Genomic DNA, 14570 nt, shown 5'->3' with positions numbered 1-14570 from the left:
ATCAGACCCCCCCACTGTCCTGGTGGCATCAGCATCCTTCCCTAAGGATCAGACCCCCCACTGTCCTGGTGGCATCAGCATCCTTCCCCAAGGATCAGACCCCCCACTGTCCTGGTGGCATCAGCATCCTTCCCCAAGGATCAGACCCCCCCCCCACTGTCCTGGTGGCATCAGCATCCTTCCCCAAGGATCAGACCCCCCACTGTCCTGGTGGCATCAGCATCCTTCCCTAAGGATCAGACCCCCCACTGTCCTGGTGGCATCAGCATCCTTCCCCAAGGATCAGACCCCCCACTGTCCTGGTGGCATCAGCATCCTTCCCCAAGGATCAGACCCCCCACTGTCCTGGTGGCATCAGCATCCTTCCCTAAGGATCAGACCCCCCACTGTCCTGGTGGCATCAGCATCCTTCCCTGAGGATCAGACCTGCCCACTGTCCTGGTGGCATCAGCATCCTTCCCCAAGGATCAGACCCCCCCCCCCACTGTCCTGGTGGCATCAGCATCCTTCCCCAAGGATCAGACCCCCCACTGTCCTGGTGGCATCAGCATCCTTCCCTAAGGATCAGACCCCCCACTGTCCTGGTGGCATCAGCATCCTTCCCTGAGGATCAGACCTGCCCACTGTCCTGGTGGCATCAGCATCCTTCCCCAAGGATCAGACCTCCCCACTGTCCTGGTGGCATCAGCATCCTTCCCAAAGGATCAGACCTGCCCACTGTCCTGGTGGCATCAGCATCTTTCCCTAAGGATCAGACCCCCCACTGTCCTGGTGCCATCAGCATCCTTCCCCAAGGATCAGACCCCCCACTGTCCTGGTGGCATCAGCATCCTTCCCTAAGGTTCAGACCCCCCACTGTCCTGGTGGCATCAGCATCCTTCCCCAAGGATCAGACCCCCCACTGTCCTGGTGGCATCAGCATCCTTCCCTAAGGTTCAGACCCCCCACTGTCCTGGTGGCATCAGCATCCTTCCCTAAGGATCAGACCCCCCACTGTCCTGGTGGCATCAGCATCCTTCCCTAAGGATCAGACCTCCACTGTCCTGGTGGCATCAGCATCCTTCCCCAAGGATCAGACCCCCCACTGTCCTGGTGGCATCAGCATCCTTCCCTCCACTGGTCTGAACAGGTCATGCTATGAGGATGTGATATAGTCAGTGCATCAGGGTCTTCCTCACATGACTTGTTGGGGGAAACTGGTTGGTGTAGACGACGAAAGAAACAAATTATTTCTTAGAATTCAGAAAAAAGGCTCCTTTCCATGTTGTACATGTGTGAACTGTCCCCGATGCACAAAGGCACAGAGTTTACTCATCAACTCTCCTATTACTTGACATGTAATTCTGACTGTGTGATATATGTCCTCTGGTGTCCTCGCCAATCAATCATCTCGGGTCCACCACCAGGGAGCAGAGACCGGACTCACCAGTCTCCAGACACTCTCAGAGACCGGACTCACCAGTCTCCAGACACTCTCAGAGACCGGACTCACCAGTCTCCAGACACTCTCAGAGACGGGACTCACCAGTCTCCAGACACTCTCAGAGACGGGACTCACCAGTCTCCAGACACTCTCAGAGACGGGACTCACCAGTCTCCAGACACTCTCAGAGACGGGACTCACCAGTCTCCAGACACTCTCAGAGACGGCACTCACCAGTCTCCAGACACTCTCAGAGACCGGACTCACCAGTCTCCAGACACTCTCAGAGACGGGACTCACCAGTCTCCAGACACTCTCAGAGACGGGACTCACCAGTCTCCAGACACTCTCAGAGACGGGACTCACCAGTCTCCAGACACTCTCAGAGACGGGACTCACCAGTCTCCAGACACTCTCAGAGACGGGACTCACCAGTCTCCAGACACTCTCAGAGACGGGACTCACCAGTCTCCAGACACTCTCAGAGACGGGACTCACCAGTCTCCAGACACTCTCAGAGACGGCACTCACCAGTCTCCAGACACTCTCAGAGACCGGACTCACCAGTCTCCAGACACTCTCAGAGACCGGACTCACCAGTCTCCAGACACTCTCAGAGACGGGACTCACCAGTCTCCAGACACTCTCAGAGACCGGACTCACCAGTCTCCAGACACTCTCAGAGACGGGACTCACCAGTCTCCAGACACTCTCAGAGACGGGACTCACCAGTCTCCAGACACTCTCAGAGACCGGACTCACCAGTCTCCAGACACTCTCAGAGACGGGACTCACCAGTCTCCAGACACTCTCAGAGACGGGACTCACCAGTCTCCAGACACTCTCAGAGACCGGACTCACCAGTCTCCAGACACTCTCAGAGACCGGACTCACCAGTCTCCAGACACTCTCAGAGACGGGACTCACCAGTCTCCAGACACTCTCAGAGACCGGACTCACCAGTCTCCAGACACTCTCAGAGACGGGACTCACCAGTCTCCAGACACTCTCAGAGACGGGAATCACCAGTCTCCAGACACTCTCAGAGACGGGACTCACCAGTCTCCAGACACTCTCAGAGACGGGACTCACCAGTCTCCAGACACTCTCAGAGACGGGAGGTCTCTCTTGCACTATAAGCAGACACTGGAGATCTCTCTCTCTCGCACAATATAAGCAGACATGGGGGGTCTCTCTCTCGCCCACTATGAGCAGACACTGGAGGTCTCTCTCTCTCGCACACTATAAGTAAACACTGGAGGTCTCTCTCTCGCCCACTATGAGCAGACACTGGAGGTCTCTCTCTCGCACTATAAGCAGACACTGGAGGTCTCTCTCTCGCACAATATAAGCAGACATGGGGGGTCTCTCTCGCCCACTATGAGCAGACACTGGAGGTCTCTCTCGCACACTATAAGCAGACACTGGAAATCTCTCTCTCGCACATTATAAGCAGACACTGGAGGTCTCTTTCTCTCACACACTATGAGCAGACACTGGAGGTCTCTTTCTCGCACACTATAAGCAGACACCGGAGGTGTCTCTCGCACACTATAAGCAGACACTGGAGGTCTCTCTCGCACACTATAAGCAGACACTGGAGGTCTCTCTCGCACGCTATAAGCAGACACTGGAGGTCTCTCTCTCGCACACTATGAGCAGACACTGGAGGTCTCTCTTTTGCACACTATGAGCAGAAACTGGAGGTCTCTCTCTCTCTCGCACACTATAAGCAGACACTGGAGGTCTCTCTCGCACACTATGAGCAGACACTGGAGGTCTCTCTGTCCCGCACACTATGAGCAGACACTGGAGGTCTCTCTCGCAGACTATAAGTAAACACTGGAGGTCTCTCTCTCTCACTATAAGCAGACATTGGAGGTCTCTCTCTCGCACACTATGAGCAGACACTGGAGATCTCTCTCTCACACACTATAAGTAAACACTGGGGGTCTCTCTCTCGCACACTATAAGCAGACACTGGAGGTCTCTCTCTCGCACACTATAAGCAGACACTGGAGGTCTCTCTCTCTCTTGCACTATAAGCAGACACTGGAGATCTCTCTCTCTCGCACAATATAAGCAGACATGGGGGGTCTCTCTCTCGCCCACTATGAGCAGACACTGGAGGTCTCTCTCTCGCACTATAAGCAGACACTGGAGGTCTCTCTCTCGCACAATATAAGCAGACATGGGGGGTCTCTCTCGCCCACTATGAGCAGACACTGGAGGTCTCTCTCGCACACTATAAGCAGACACTGGAAATCTCTCTCTCGCACATTATAAGCAGACACTGGAGGTCTCTTTCTCTCACACACTATGAGCAGACACTGGAGGTCTCTTTCTCGCACACTATAAGCAGACACCGGAGGTGTCTCTCGCACACTATAAGCAGACACTGGAGGTCTCTCTCGCACACTATAAGCAGACACTGGAGGTCTCTCTCTCGCACACTATAAGCAGACACTGGAGGTCTCTCTCTCGCACACTATGAGCAGACACTGGAGGTCTCTCTTTTGCACACTATAAGCAGACACTGGAGGTCTCTCTCTCTCTCGCACACTATGAGCAGACACTGGAGGTCTCTCTCGCACACTATAAGCAGACACTGGAGGTCTCTCTCTCTCTCGCACACTATGAGCAGACACTGGAGGTCTCTCTCGCACACTATAAGCAGACACTGGAGGTCTCTCTCTCGCACACTATAAGCAGACACTGGAGGTCTCTCTCGCACACTATGAGCAGACACTGGAGGTCTCTCTGTCCCGCACACTATGAGCAGACACTGGAGGTCTCTCTGTCCCGCACACTATGAGCAGACACTGGAGGTCTCTCTGTCCCGCACACTATAAGCAGACACTGGAGGTCTCTCTCGCAGACTATAAGTAGACACTGGAGGTCTCTCTCTCTCACTATAAGCAGACATTGGAGGTCTCTCTCTCGCACACTATGAGCAGACACTGGAGATCTCTCTCTCACACACTATAAGTAAACACTGGGGGTCTCTCTCTCGCACACTATAAGCAGACACTGGAGGTCTCTCTCTCGCACACTATAAGCAGACACTGGAGGTCTCTCTCTCGCACACTATAAGCAGACACTGGAGGTCTCTCTCTCTCGCACACTATAAGCAGATACTGGAGGTCTCTCTCGCACACTATAAGCAGACACTGGAGGTCTCTCTCGCACACTATAAGCAGACACTGGAGGTCTCTCTCGCACACTATAAGTAGACACTGGAGGTCTCTCTCTCGCACACTATAAGCAGACACTGGAGGTCTCTCTCTCGCACACTATGAGCAGACACTGGAGGTCTCTCTTTTGCACACTATGAGCAGAAACTGGAGGTCTCTCTCTCTCTCGCACACTATAAGCAGACACTGGAGGTCTCTCTCGCACACTATGAGCAGACACTGGAGGTCTCTCTCTCTCGCACACTATGAGCAGACACTAGAGGTCTCTCTCTCGCACACTATAAGCAGACACTGGAGGTCTCTCTCTCTCTCGCACACTATGAGCAGACACTGGAGGTCTCTTTCTCGCACACTATAAGTAGACACTGGAAGTCTCTCTCGCACACTATAAGCAGACACTGGAGGTCTCTCTCGCACACTATAAGCAGACACTGGAGGTCTCTCTCTCGCACACTATGAGCAGACACTGGAGGTCTCTCTCTCGCACACTATAAGCAGACACAGGAGGTCTCTCTTGCACACTATAAGCAGACACTGGAGGTCTCTATCTCTCGCACACTATAAGCAGACACTGGAGGTCTCTCTCGCACACTATAAGCAGACACTGGAGGTCTCTCTCTCTCGCACACTATAAGCAGACACTGGAGGTCTCTCGCACACTATAAGTAGACACTGGAGGTCTCTCTCGCACACTATAAGTAAACACTGGAGGTCTCTCTCTCGCACACTATAAGCAGACACTGGAGGTCTCTCTGTCTCGCACACTATAAGCAGACACTGGAGGTCTCTCTCGCACACTATAAGCAGACACTGGAGGTCTCTATCTTTTGCACACTATAAGCAGACACTGGAGGTCTCTCTCTCTCTCGCACACTATAGGCAGACACTGGAGGTCTCTATCTCTCGCACACTATAAGCAGACACTGGAGGTCTCTCTCTCTCGCACACTATAAGCAGACACTGGAGGTCTCTCTCTCTCGCACACTATAAGCAGACACTGGAGGTCTCTCTCTCTCGCACACTATAAGCAGACACTGGAGGTCTCTATCTCTCGCACACTATAAGCAGACACTGGAGGTCTCTATCTCTCACACACTATAAGCATACACTGGAGGTCTCTCTCTCTCGCACACTATAAGTAAACACTGGAGGTCTCTCTCTCTCGCACACTATAAGCAGACACTGGAGGTCTCTCTCGCACACTATAAGCAGACACTGGAGGTCTCTCTCTCTCGCACACTATAGGCAGACACTGGAGGTCTCTATCTCTCGCACACTATAAGCAGACACTGGAGGTCTCTATCTCTCGCACACTATAAGCAGACACTGGAGGTCTCTATCTCTCGCACACTATAAGCAGACACTGGAGGTCTCTATCTCTCGCACACTATAAGCAGACACTGGAGGTCTCTATCTCTCGCACACTATAAGCAGACACTGGAGGTCTCTCTCGCACACTATAAGTAGACACTGGAGGTCTCTCTCTCTCGCACACTATAAGTAGACACTGGAGGTCTCTCTCGCACACTATAAGCAGACACTGGAGGTCTCTCTCGCACACTATAAGCAGACACTGGAGGTCTCTCTCTCTCGCACACTATAAGCAGACACTGGAGGTCTCTCTGTCTCGCACACTATAAGCAGACACTGGAGGTCTCTCTCTCTCTCGCACACTATAGGCAGACACTGGAGGTCTCTCTCGCACACTATAAGAAGACACTGGAGGTCTCTCTCGCACACTATAAGCAGACACTGGAGGTCTCTCTCTCGCACACTATAAGCAGACACTGGAGGTCTCTCTCGCACACTATAAGCAGACACTGGAGGTCTCTCTCGCACACTATAAGCAGTCATCGCAGATCTCTCTCTCGTACTCCGCACCATCACAGATGACTGTAGCAGATAGAACCCTTACTGTGTTGTGGTGGAGCAGAGCGGAGCTGCACGTCCTCCTCCTGCTGGTCCATGAATGAAATTAACTGCAACTTGATCTTTGTCATCACTCATAAACCTGGAGTTTCCCACGGGGGCGCCAGTGACTCATCTTACAGGGCAGTGACTAGTGCTGCCCCAGCCCCTCAGTCATTACACACTGACTCTACCTGCCCGGTGTGGCGGAGTTCCCCCTGATGCCAAGAAATCAGCAGGAATACTGAGGCCTGAAATCTGATCAGGGTTTTGTTTTTTTATTCCAGCACATTCTGCAGATGATCGATCAGATCAGATCAAGATCAGGAACATTTAGGAGTCAAATTAAAACCTGTTCCTCATTCCTGACCAATGTCTTCAGTGCGGCCCCCGGGCATTATCCTGCTGACCGACCGCTGCCACGAAGAGCCGGGGGATGTGGCGTGTATAATGGTCAGGTAGGTGGTCAGTGTCACAGTAACCTCCACATGATACCAGGACACAAGATCACAGTGGAATATTCCCCATCACACTGCCCCCGCTGCCATCTTGTCTTCTTCCCATAGTGCATCCTGGTCCCATCTCACCAGACGTGGTCTTCCATTGCTCCAGTCCTGATGGCCATTGTATATACTATCAAGGATGGACGGGGGTCACATGGGCTCTGACCGGTCTGCGGAGACGCTCTATTTGGCTCAGATCATAACGCCTGGTATTCACGCTGGTCTTGATGTTATGGATGATGGGTGCGTGTGACAATTCTCTCATCACCATCACTGGAGCCATTATCATATAAAAACTCGCTATAATGACCGGAATAGGCGATTATCTGCCCATATAATAACACCAACCCATCAGACCACAGGCAACAAGTCATCGACAAGTAATGACCACCGCAATACCGATAGAACCGTAGTCGTTGTTAGCTATGTATTGTGGTAAGTGATTCCAGAATGTTCTCCCCTAATAGAGTTGGTACTGAAGGAAAAACAATGTGTAGACAGTGATGTACAGTCCATATACGCTCCATCCCCATCCCCATAATAGTCTGTAGTGTCATCTAAACCTTGTGTCAGAAATCTCAGTACAGATAATTTTCCATCTATAATGTTTTATCTAGTTTTAAATAAAGCACAAGGCCGGATTCACACTGTGTTTTGCAGTTTGTTTAATGCATCCATTTTTAAATGGTTAATTTTAATGTTTTTGTGTACACTAAAAAATATAATAAAAAAAAAAACCTGATCCATTTTTATTCTATAATGAAGGAGGAGGAGGATAACACACTATTACATCCGCTATATCCTATAATGGAGGAGGAGGAGGATAACACACTATTACATCCGCTATATCCTATAATGGAGGAGGAGGATAGCACACTATTACATCCGCTATATCCTATAATGGAGGAGGAGGATAACACACTATTACATCCGCTATATCCTATAATGGAGGAGGAGGAGGAGGATAACACACTATTACATCCGCTATATCCTATAATGGAGGAGGAGGAGGATAACACACTATTACATCCGCTATATCCTATAATGGAGGAGGAGGATAGCACACTATTACATCCGCTATATCCTATAATGGAGGAGGAGGATAACACACTATTACATCCGCTATATCCTATAATGGAGGAGGAGGAGGAGGATAACACACTATTACATCCGCTATATCCTATAATGGAGGAGGAGGAGGATAACACACTATTACATCCGCTATATCCTATAATGGAGGAGGAGGAGGATAACACACTATTACATCCGCTATATTCTATAATGGAGGAGGAGGAGGATAACACACTATTACATCCGCTATATCCTATAATGGGGGAGGAGGAGGACAGCACACTATTACATCCGCTATATTCTATAATGGGGGAGGAGGAGGATAACACACTATTACATCCGCTATATCCTATAATGGAGGAGGAGGATAGCACACTATTACATCCGCTATATCCTATAATGGAGGAGGAGGATAACACACTATTACATCCGCTATATCCTATAATGGAGGAGGAGGAGGAGGATAACACACTATTACATCCGCTATATCCTATAATGGAGGAGGAGGATAACACACTATTACATCCGCTATATTCTATAATGGAGGAGGAGGAAAACACACTATTACATCCGCTATATCCTATAATGGAGGAGGAGGAGGATAACACACTATTACATCCGCTATATTCTATAATGGGGGAGGAGGAGGATAACACACTATTACATCCGCTATATCCTATAATGGAGGATGAGGAGGATAACACACTATTACATCCGCTATATCCTATAATGGAGGATGAGGAGGATAACACACTATTACATCCGCTATATTCTATAATGGAGGAGGAGGAGGAGGATAACACACTATTACATCCGCTATATCCTATAATGGAGGAGGAGGAGGACAGCACACTATTACATCCGCTATATTCTATAATGGAGGAGGAGGAGGATAACACACTATTACATCCACTATATCCTATAATGGAGGAGGAGGAGGACAGCACACTATTACATCCGCTATATTCTATAATGGAGGAGGAGGAGGATAACACACTATTACATCCACTATATCCTATAATGGAGGAGGAGGAGGATAACACACTATTACATCCGCTATATCCTATAATGGGGGAGGAGGAGGATAACACACTATTACATCCACTATATCCTATAATGGAGGAGGAGGAGGAGGATAACACACTATTACATCCGCTATATTCTATAATGGGGGAGGAGGAGGATAAAACACTATTACATCCGCTATATCCTATAATGGAGGATGAGGAGGATAACACACTATTACATCCGCTATATTCTATAATGGAGGAGGAGGAGGATAACACACTATTACATCCGCTATATCCTATAATGGAGGAGGAGGATAACACACTATTACATCCGCTATATCCTATAATGGAGGAGGAGGAGGAGGAGGATAACACACTATTACATCCGCTATATCCTATAATGGAGGAGGAGGATAACACACTATTACATCCGCTATATCCTATAATGGAGGAGGATAACACACTATTACATCCGCTATATTCTATAATGGGGGAGGAGGAGGATAACACACTATTACATCCGCTATATCCTATAATGGAGGAGGAGGATAACACACTATTACATCCGCTATATCCTATAATGGAGGAGGAGGATAACACACTATTACATCCGCTATATCCTATAATGGAGGAGGAGGATAACACACTATTACATCCGCTATATCCTATAATGGGGGAGGAGGATAACACACTATTACATCCGCTATATCCTATAATGGAGGAGGAGGAGGATAACACACTATTACATCCGCTATATTCTATAATGGGGGAGGAGGAGGATAACACACTATTACATCCGCTATATTCTATAATAGAGGAGGAGGAGGATAACACACTATTACATCCGCTATATTCTATAATGGAGGAGGAGGAAAGCACACTATTACATCCGCTATATTCTATAATGGGGGAGGAGGAGGATAACACACTATTACATCCGCTATATTCTATAATGGGGGAGGAGGAGGATAACACACTATTACATCCGCTATATCCTATAATGGGGGAGGAGGAGGATAACACACTATTACATCCGCTATATCCTATAATGGGGGAGGAGGAGGATAACACACTATTACATCCGCTATATCCTATAATGGAGGAGGAGGAGGATAACACATTATTACATCCGCTATATCCTATAATGGAGGAGGATAACACACTATTACATCCGCTATATCCTATAATGGAGGAGGAGGAGGATAACACACTATTACATCCGCTATATCCTATAATGGAGGAGGAGGATAACACACTATTACATCCGCTATATCCTATAATGGAGGAGGAGGATAACACACTATTACATCCGCTATATTCTATAATGGGGGAGGAGGAGGATAACACACTATTACATCCGCTATATCCTATAATGGAGGATGAGGAGGATAACACACTATTACATCCGCTATATTCTATAATGGAGGAGGAGGAGGATAACACACTATTACATCCGCTATATCCTATAATGGAGGAGGAGGATAACACACTATTACATCCGCTATATCCTATAATGGAGGAGGAGGAGGAGGAGGATAACACACTATTACATCCGCTATATCCTATAATGGAGGAGGAGGATAACACACTATTACATCCGCTATATCCTATAATGGAGGAGGAGGATAACACACTATTACATCCGCTATATTCTATAATGGAGGAGGATAACACACTATTACATCCGCTATATTCTATAATGGGGGAGGAGGAGGATAACACACTATTACATCCGCTATATCCTATAATGGAGGAGGAGGATAACACACTATTACATCCGCTATATCCTATAATGGAGGAGGAGGATAACACACTATTACATCCGCTATATCCTATAATGGGGGAGGAGGATAACACACTATTACATCCGCTATATCCTATAATGGAGGAGGAGGATAACACACTATTACATCCGCTATATTCTATAATGGAGGAGGAGGAAAGCACACTATTACATCCGCTATATTCTATAATAGAGGAGGAGGAGGATAACACACTATTACATCCGCTATATTCTATAATGGAGGAGGAGGAAAGCACACTATTACATCCGCTATATCCTAAAATGGGGGAGGAGGAGGATAACACACTATTACATCCGCTATATTCTATAATGGAGGAGGAGGATAACACACTATTACATCCGCTATATCCTATAATGGGGGAGGAGGAGGATAACACACTATTACATCCGCTATATCCTATAATGGAGGAGGAGGAGGATAACACATTATTACATCCGCTATATCCTATAATGGAGGAGGATAACACACTATTACATCCGCTATATCCTATAATGGAGGAGGAGGAGGATAACACACTATTACATCCGCTATATCCTATAATGGAGGAGGAGGATAACACACTATTACATCCGCTATATCCTATAATGGAGGAGGAGGATAACACACTATTACATCCGCTATATCCTATAATGGAGGAGGAGGATAACACACTATTACATCCGCTATATCCTATAATGGAGGAGGAGGAGGATAACACACTATTACATCCGCTATATTCTATAATGGGGGAGGAGGAGGATAACACACTATTACATCCGCTATATCCTATAATGGGGGAGGAGGAGGATAACACACTATTACATCCGCTATATCCTATAATGGAGGAGGAGGAGGATAACACATTATTACATCCGCTATATCCTATAATGGAGGAGGATAACACACTATTACATCCGCTATATCCTATAATGGAGGAGGAGGAGGATAACACACTATTACATCCGCTATATTCTATAATGGGGGAGGAGGAGGATAACACACTATTACATCCGCTATATTCTATAATAGAGGAGGAGGAGGATAACACACTATTACATCCGCTATATTCTATAATGGGGGAGGAGGAGGATAACACACTATTACATCCGCTATATCCTATAATGGAGGAGGAGGACAGCACACTATTACATCCGCTATATCCTATAATGGAGGAGGATAACACACTATTACATCCGCTATATTCTATAATGGAGGAGGAGGAGGACAGCACACTATTACATCCGCTATATCCTATAATGGAGGAGGATAACACACTATTACATCCGCTATATCCTATAATGGAGGAGGATAACACACTATTACATCCGCTATATCCTATAATGGAGGAGGATAACACACTATTACATCCGCTATATTCTATAATGGGGGAGGAGGAGGATAACACACTATTACATCCGCTATATTCTATAATGGAGGAGGAGGATAACACACTATTACATCCGCTATATCCTATAATGGAGGAGGAAGAGGACAGCACACTATTACATCCGCTATATCCTATAATGGAGGAGGAAGAGGACAGCACACTATTACATCCGCTATATTCTATAATGGAGGAGGAGGAGGATAACACACTATTACATCCGCTATATCCTATAATGGAGGAGGAGGAGGATAGCACACTATTACATCCGCTATATCCTATAATGGAGGAGGAGGAGGACAGCACACTATTACATCCGCTATATCCTATAATGGAGGAGGAGGAGGACAGCACACTATTACATCCGCTATATCCTATAATGGAGGAGGAGGAGGACAGCACACTATTACATCCGCTATATCCTATAATGGGGGAGGAGGAGGATAACACACTATTACATCCGCTATATTCTATAATGGAGGAGGAGGACAGCACACTATTACATCCGCTATATTCTATAATGGAGGAGGAGGAGGAGGATAACACACTATTACATCCGCTATATTCTATAATGGAGGAGGAGGAGGATAACACACTATTACATCCGCTATATTCTATAATGGAGGAGGAGGACAGCACATTATTACATCCGCTATATCCTATAATGGGGGAGGAGGAGGATAACACACTATTACATCCGCTATATTCTATAATGGAGGAGGAGGACAGCACATTATTACATCCGCTATATCCTATAATGGGGGAGGAGGAGGATAACACACTATTACATCCGCTATATTCTATAATGGAGGAGGAGGAGGATAACACACTATTACATCCGCTATATCCTATAATGGGGGAGGAGGAGGATAACACACTATTACATCCGCTATATTCTATAATGGAGGAGGAGGACAGCACATTATTACATCCGCTATATCCTATAATGGGGGAGGAGGAGGATAACACACTATTACATCCGCTATATTCTATAATGGAGGAGGAGGAGGATAACACACTATTACATCCGCTATATCCTATAATGGGGGAGGAGGAGGATAACACACTATTACATCCGCTATATTCTATAATGAAGTCTTCTCATCTCTTCATGATGCTCTTCTGAAGGAGATATATGACACCTTTAGTTACACTGGAAGTTAGATAGGTGATTATCAGACCCCACTGAAATCATTCGTCAATTGTACAGGGTTTATGGTAAGTCTGACATATGCAGCACAAAACCGTTCAGATCCCTGGTCTTATTCTGGTGCCGGCCTATGACCAATGGTGGTGGATGGTGTAGAGATGTGTAGACAAGTCTTCTAGCAGTGTCCCCCTGTTAGTCAGGTGTGGTGTAAGGTAAGGGTATACAGAATAAATTGTTGTGTCCTCAAAGACAATGGTCAGTAATGCCTGCAGTCCAGTACGCCTAGTGGTGGGTGATGTAGGCCGCATTGTGACGCTGTTCCGTCTCCCAACGCGTTTCCCCTGGGCGATGCTGCTGGGTTTCTTAGGGATTTTTAGGTCTTTGGGTCAGTTTGCACACAGGCTCTGCAAGGGTGCTCAGGACGGTCACCTGGCTGCAGATAGTTGGCTACCCCCGTAGTGTACAGTACAGTCACTCCCCTGGTGTGCGGCCCTGTCACTCCCCTGGTGTGCGGCCCTGTCACTCCCCTGGTGTGCGGCCCTGTCACTCCCCGGGTGTGCGGCCCTGTCACTCCCCTGGTGTGCGGCCCTGTCACTCCCCAGGTGTGCGGCCTGTCATTTCCCGGGTGTGCGGCCCTGTCACTCCCCAGGTGTGCGGTCTGTCATTTCCCGGGTGTGCGGCCCCGTCACTCCCCTGGTGTGCGGCCCTGTCACTCCCCTGGTGTGCGGCCCCGTCACTCCCCTGGTGTGCGGCCCCGTCACTCCCCTGGTGTGCGGCCCCGTCACTCCCCGGGTGTGCGGCCCTGTCACTCCCCTGGTGTGCGGCCCTGTCACTCCCCTGGTGTGCGGCCCCGCCACTCCCCTGGTGTGCGGCCCCGTCACTCCCCGGGTGTGCGGCCCTGTCACTCCCCTGGTGTGCGGCCCTGTCACTCCCCGGGTGTGCGGCCCTGTCACTCCCCGGGTGTGCGGCCCTGTCACTCCCCGGGTGTGCGGCCCTGTCACTCCCCTGGTGTGCGGCCCTGTCACTCCCCGGGTGTGCGGCCCTGTCACTCCCCGGGTGTGCGGCCCTGTCACTCCCCGGGTGTGCGGCCCTGTCACTCCCCAGGTGTGCGGCCCTGTCACTCCCCGGGTGTGCGGCCCTGTC

At 48.6% G+C, this 14570-nt stretch overlaps 1 protein-coding gene across 6 annotated transcripts in view; it reads right to left on the bottom strand.

The window, feature by feature from the left end:
• Positions 1-14570, bottom strand: part of TNFRSF9 (TNF receptor superfamily member 9) — a 66845-nt gene that overhangs the window by 24541 nt on the left and 27734 nt on the right. Inside the window, exon 1 of one of the 6 annotated variants that reach the window (XM_069947743.1) lies at positions 6533-6583. The exons of the other annotated variants lie outside the window; for them this stretch is intronic. The gene's annotated coding sequence lies outside the window, so the exon portion shown is untranslated. Of the gene's footprint in view, positions 1-6532; positions 6584-14570 lie in introns of those variants that run through there. 6 annotated transcript variants of the gene reach the window in all.

Source organism: Dendropsophus ebraccatus, chromosome 12 (assembly GCF_027789765.1).
Source record: "Dendropsophus ebraccatus isolate aDenEbr1 chromosome 12, aDenEbr1.pat, whole genome shotgun sequence".
In the NCBI taxonomy this organism is placed as follows: Eukaryota; Metazoa; Chordata; class Amphibia; order Anura; family Hylidae; genus Dendropsophus; species Dendropsophus ebraccatus.
This window is presented reverse-complemented; position numbering and strand designations above follow the sequence as displayed.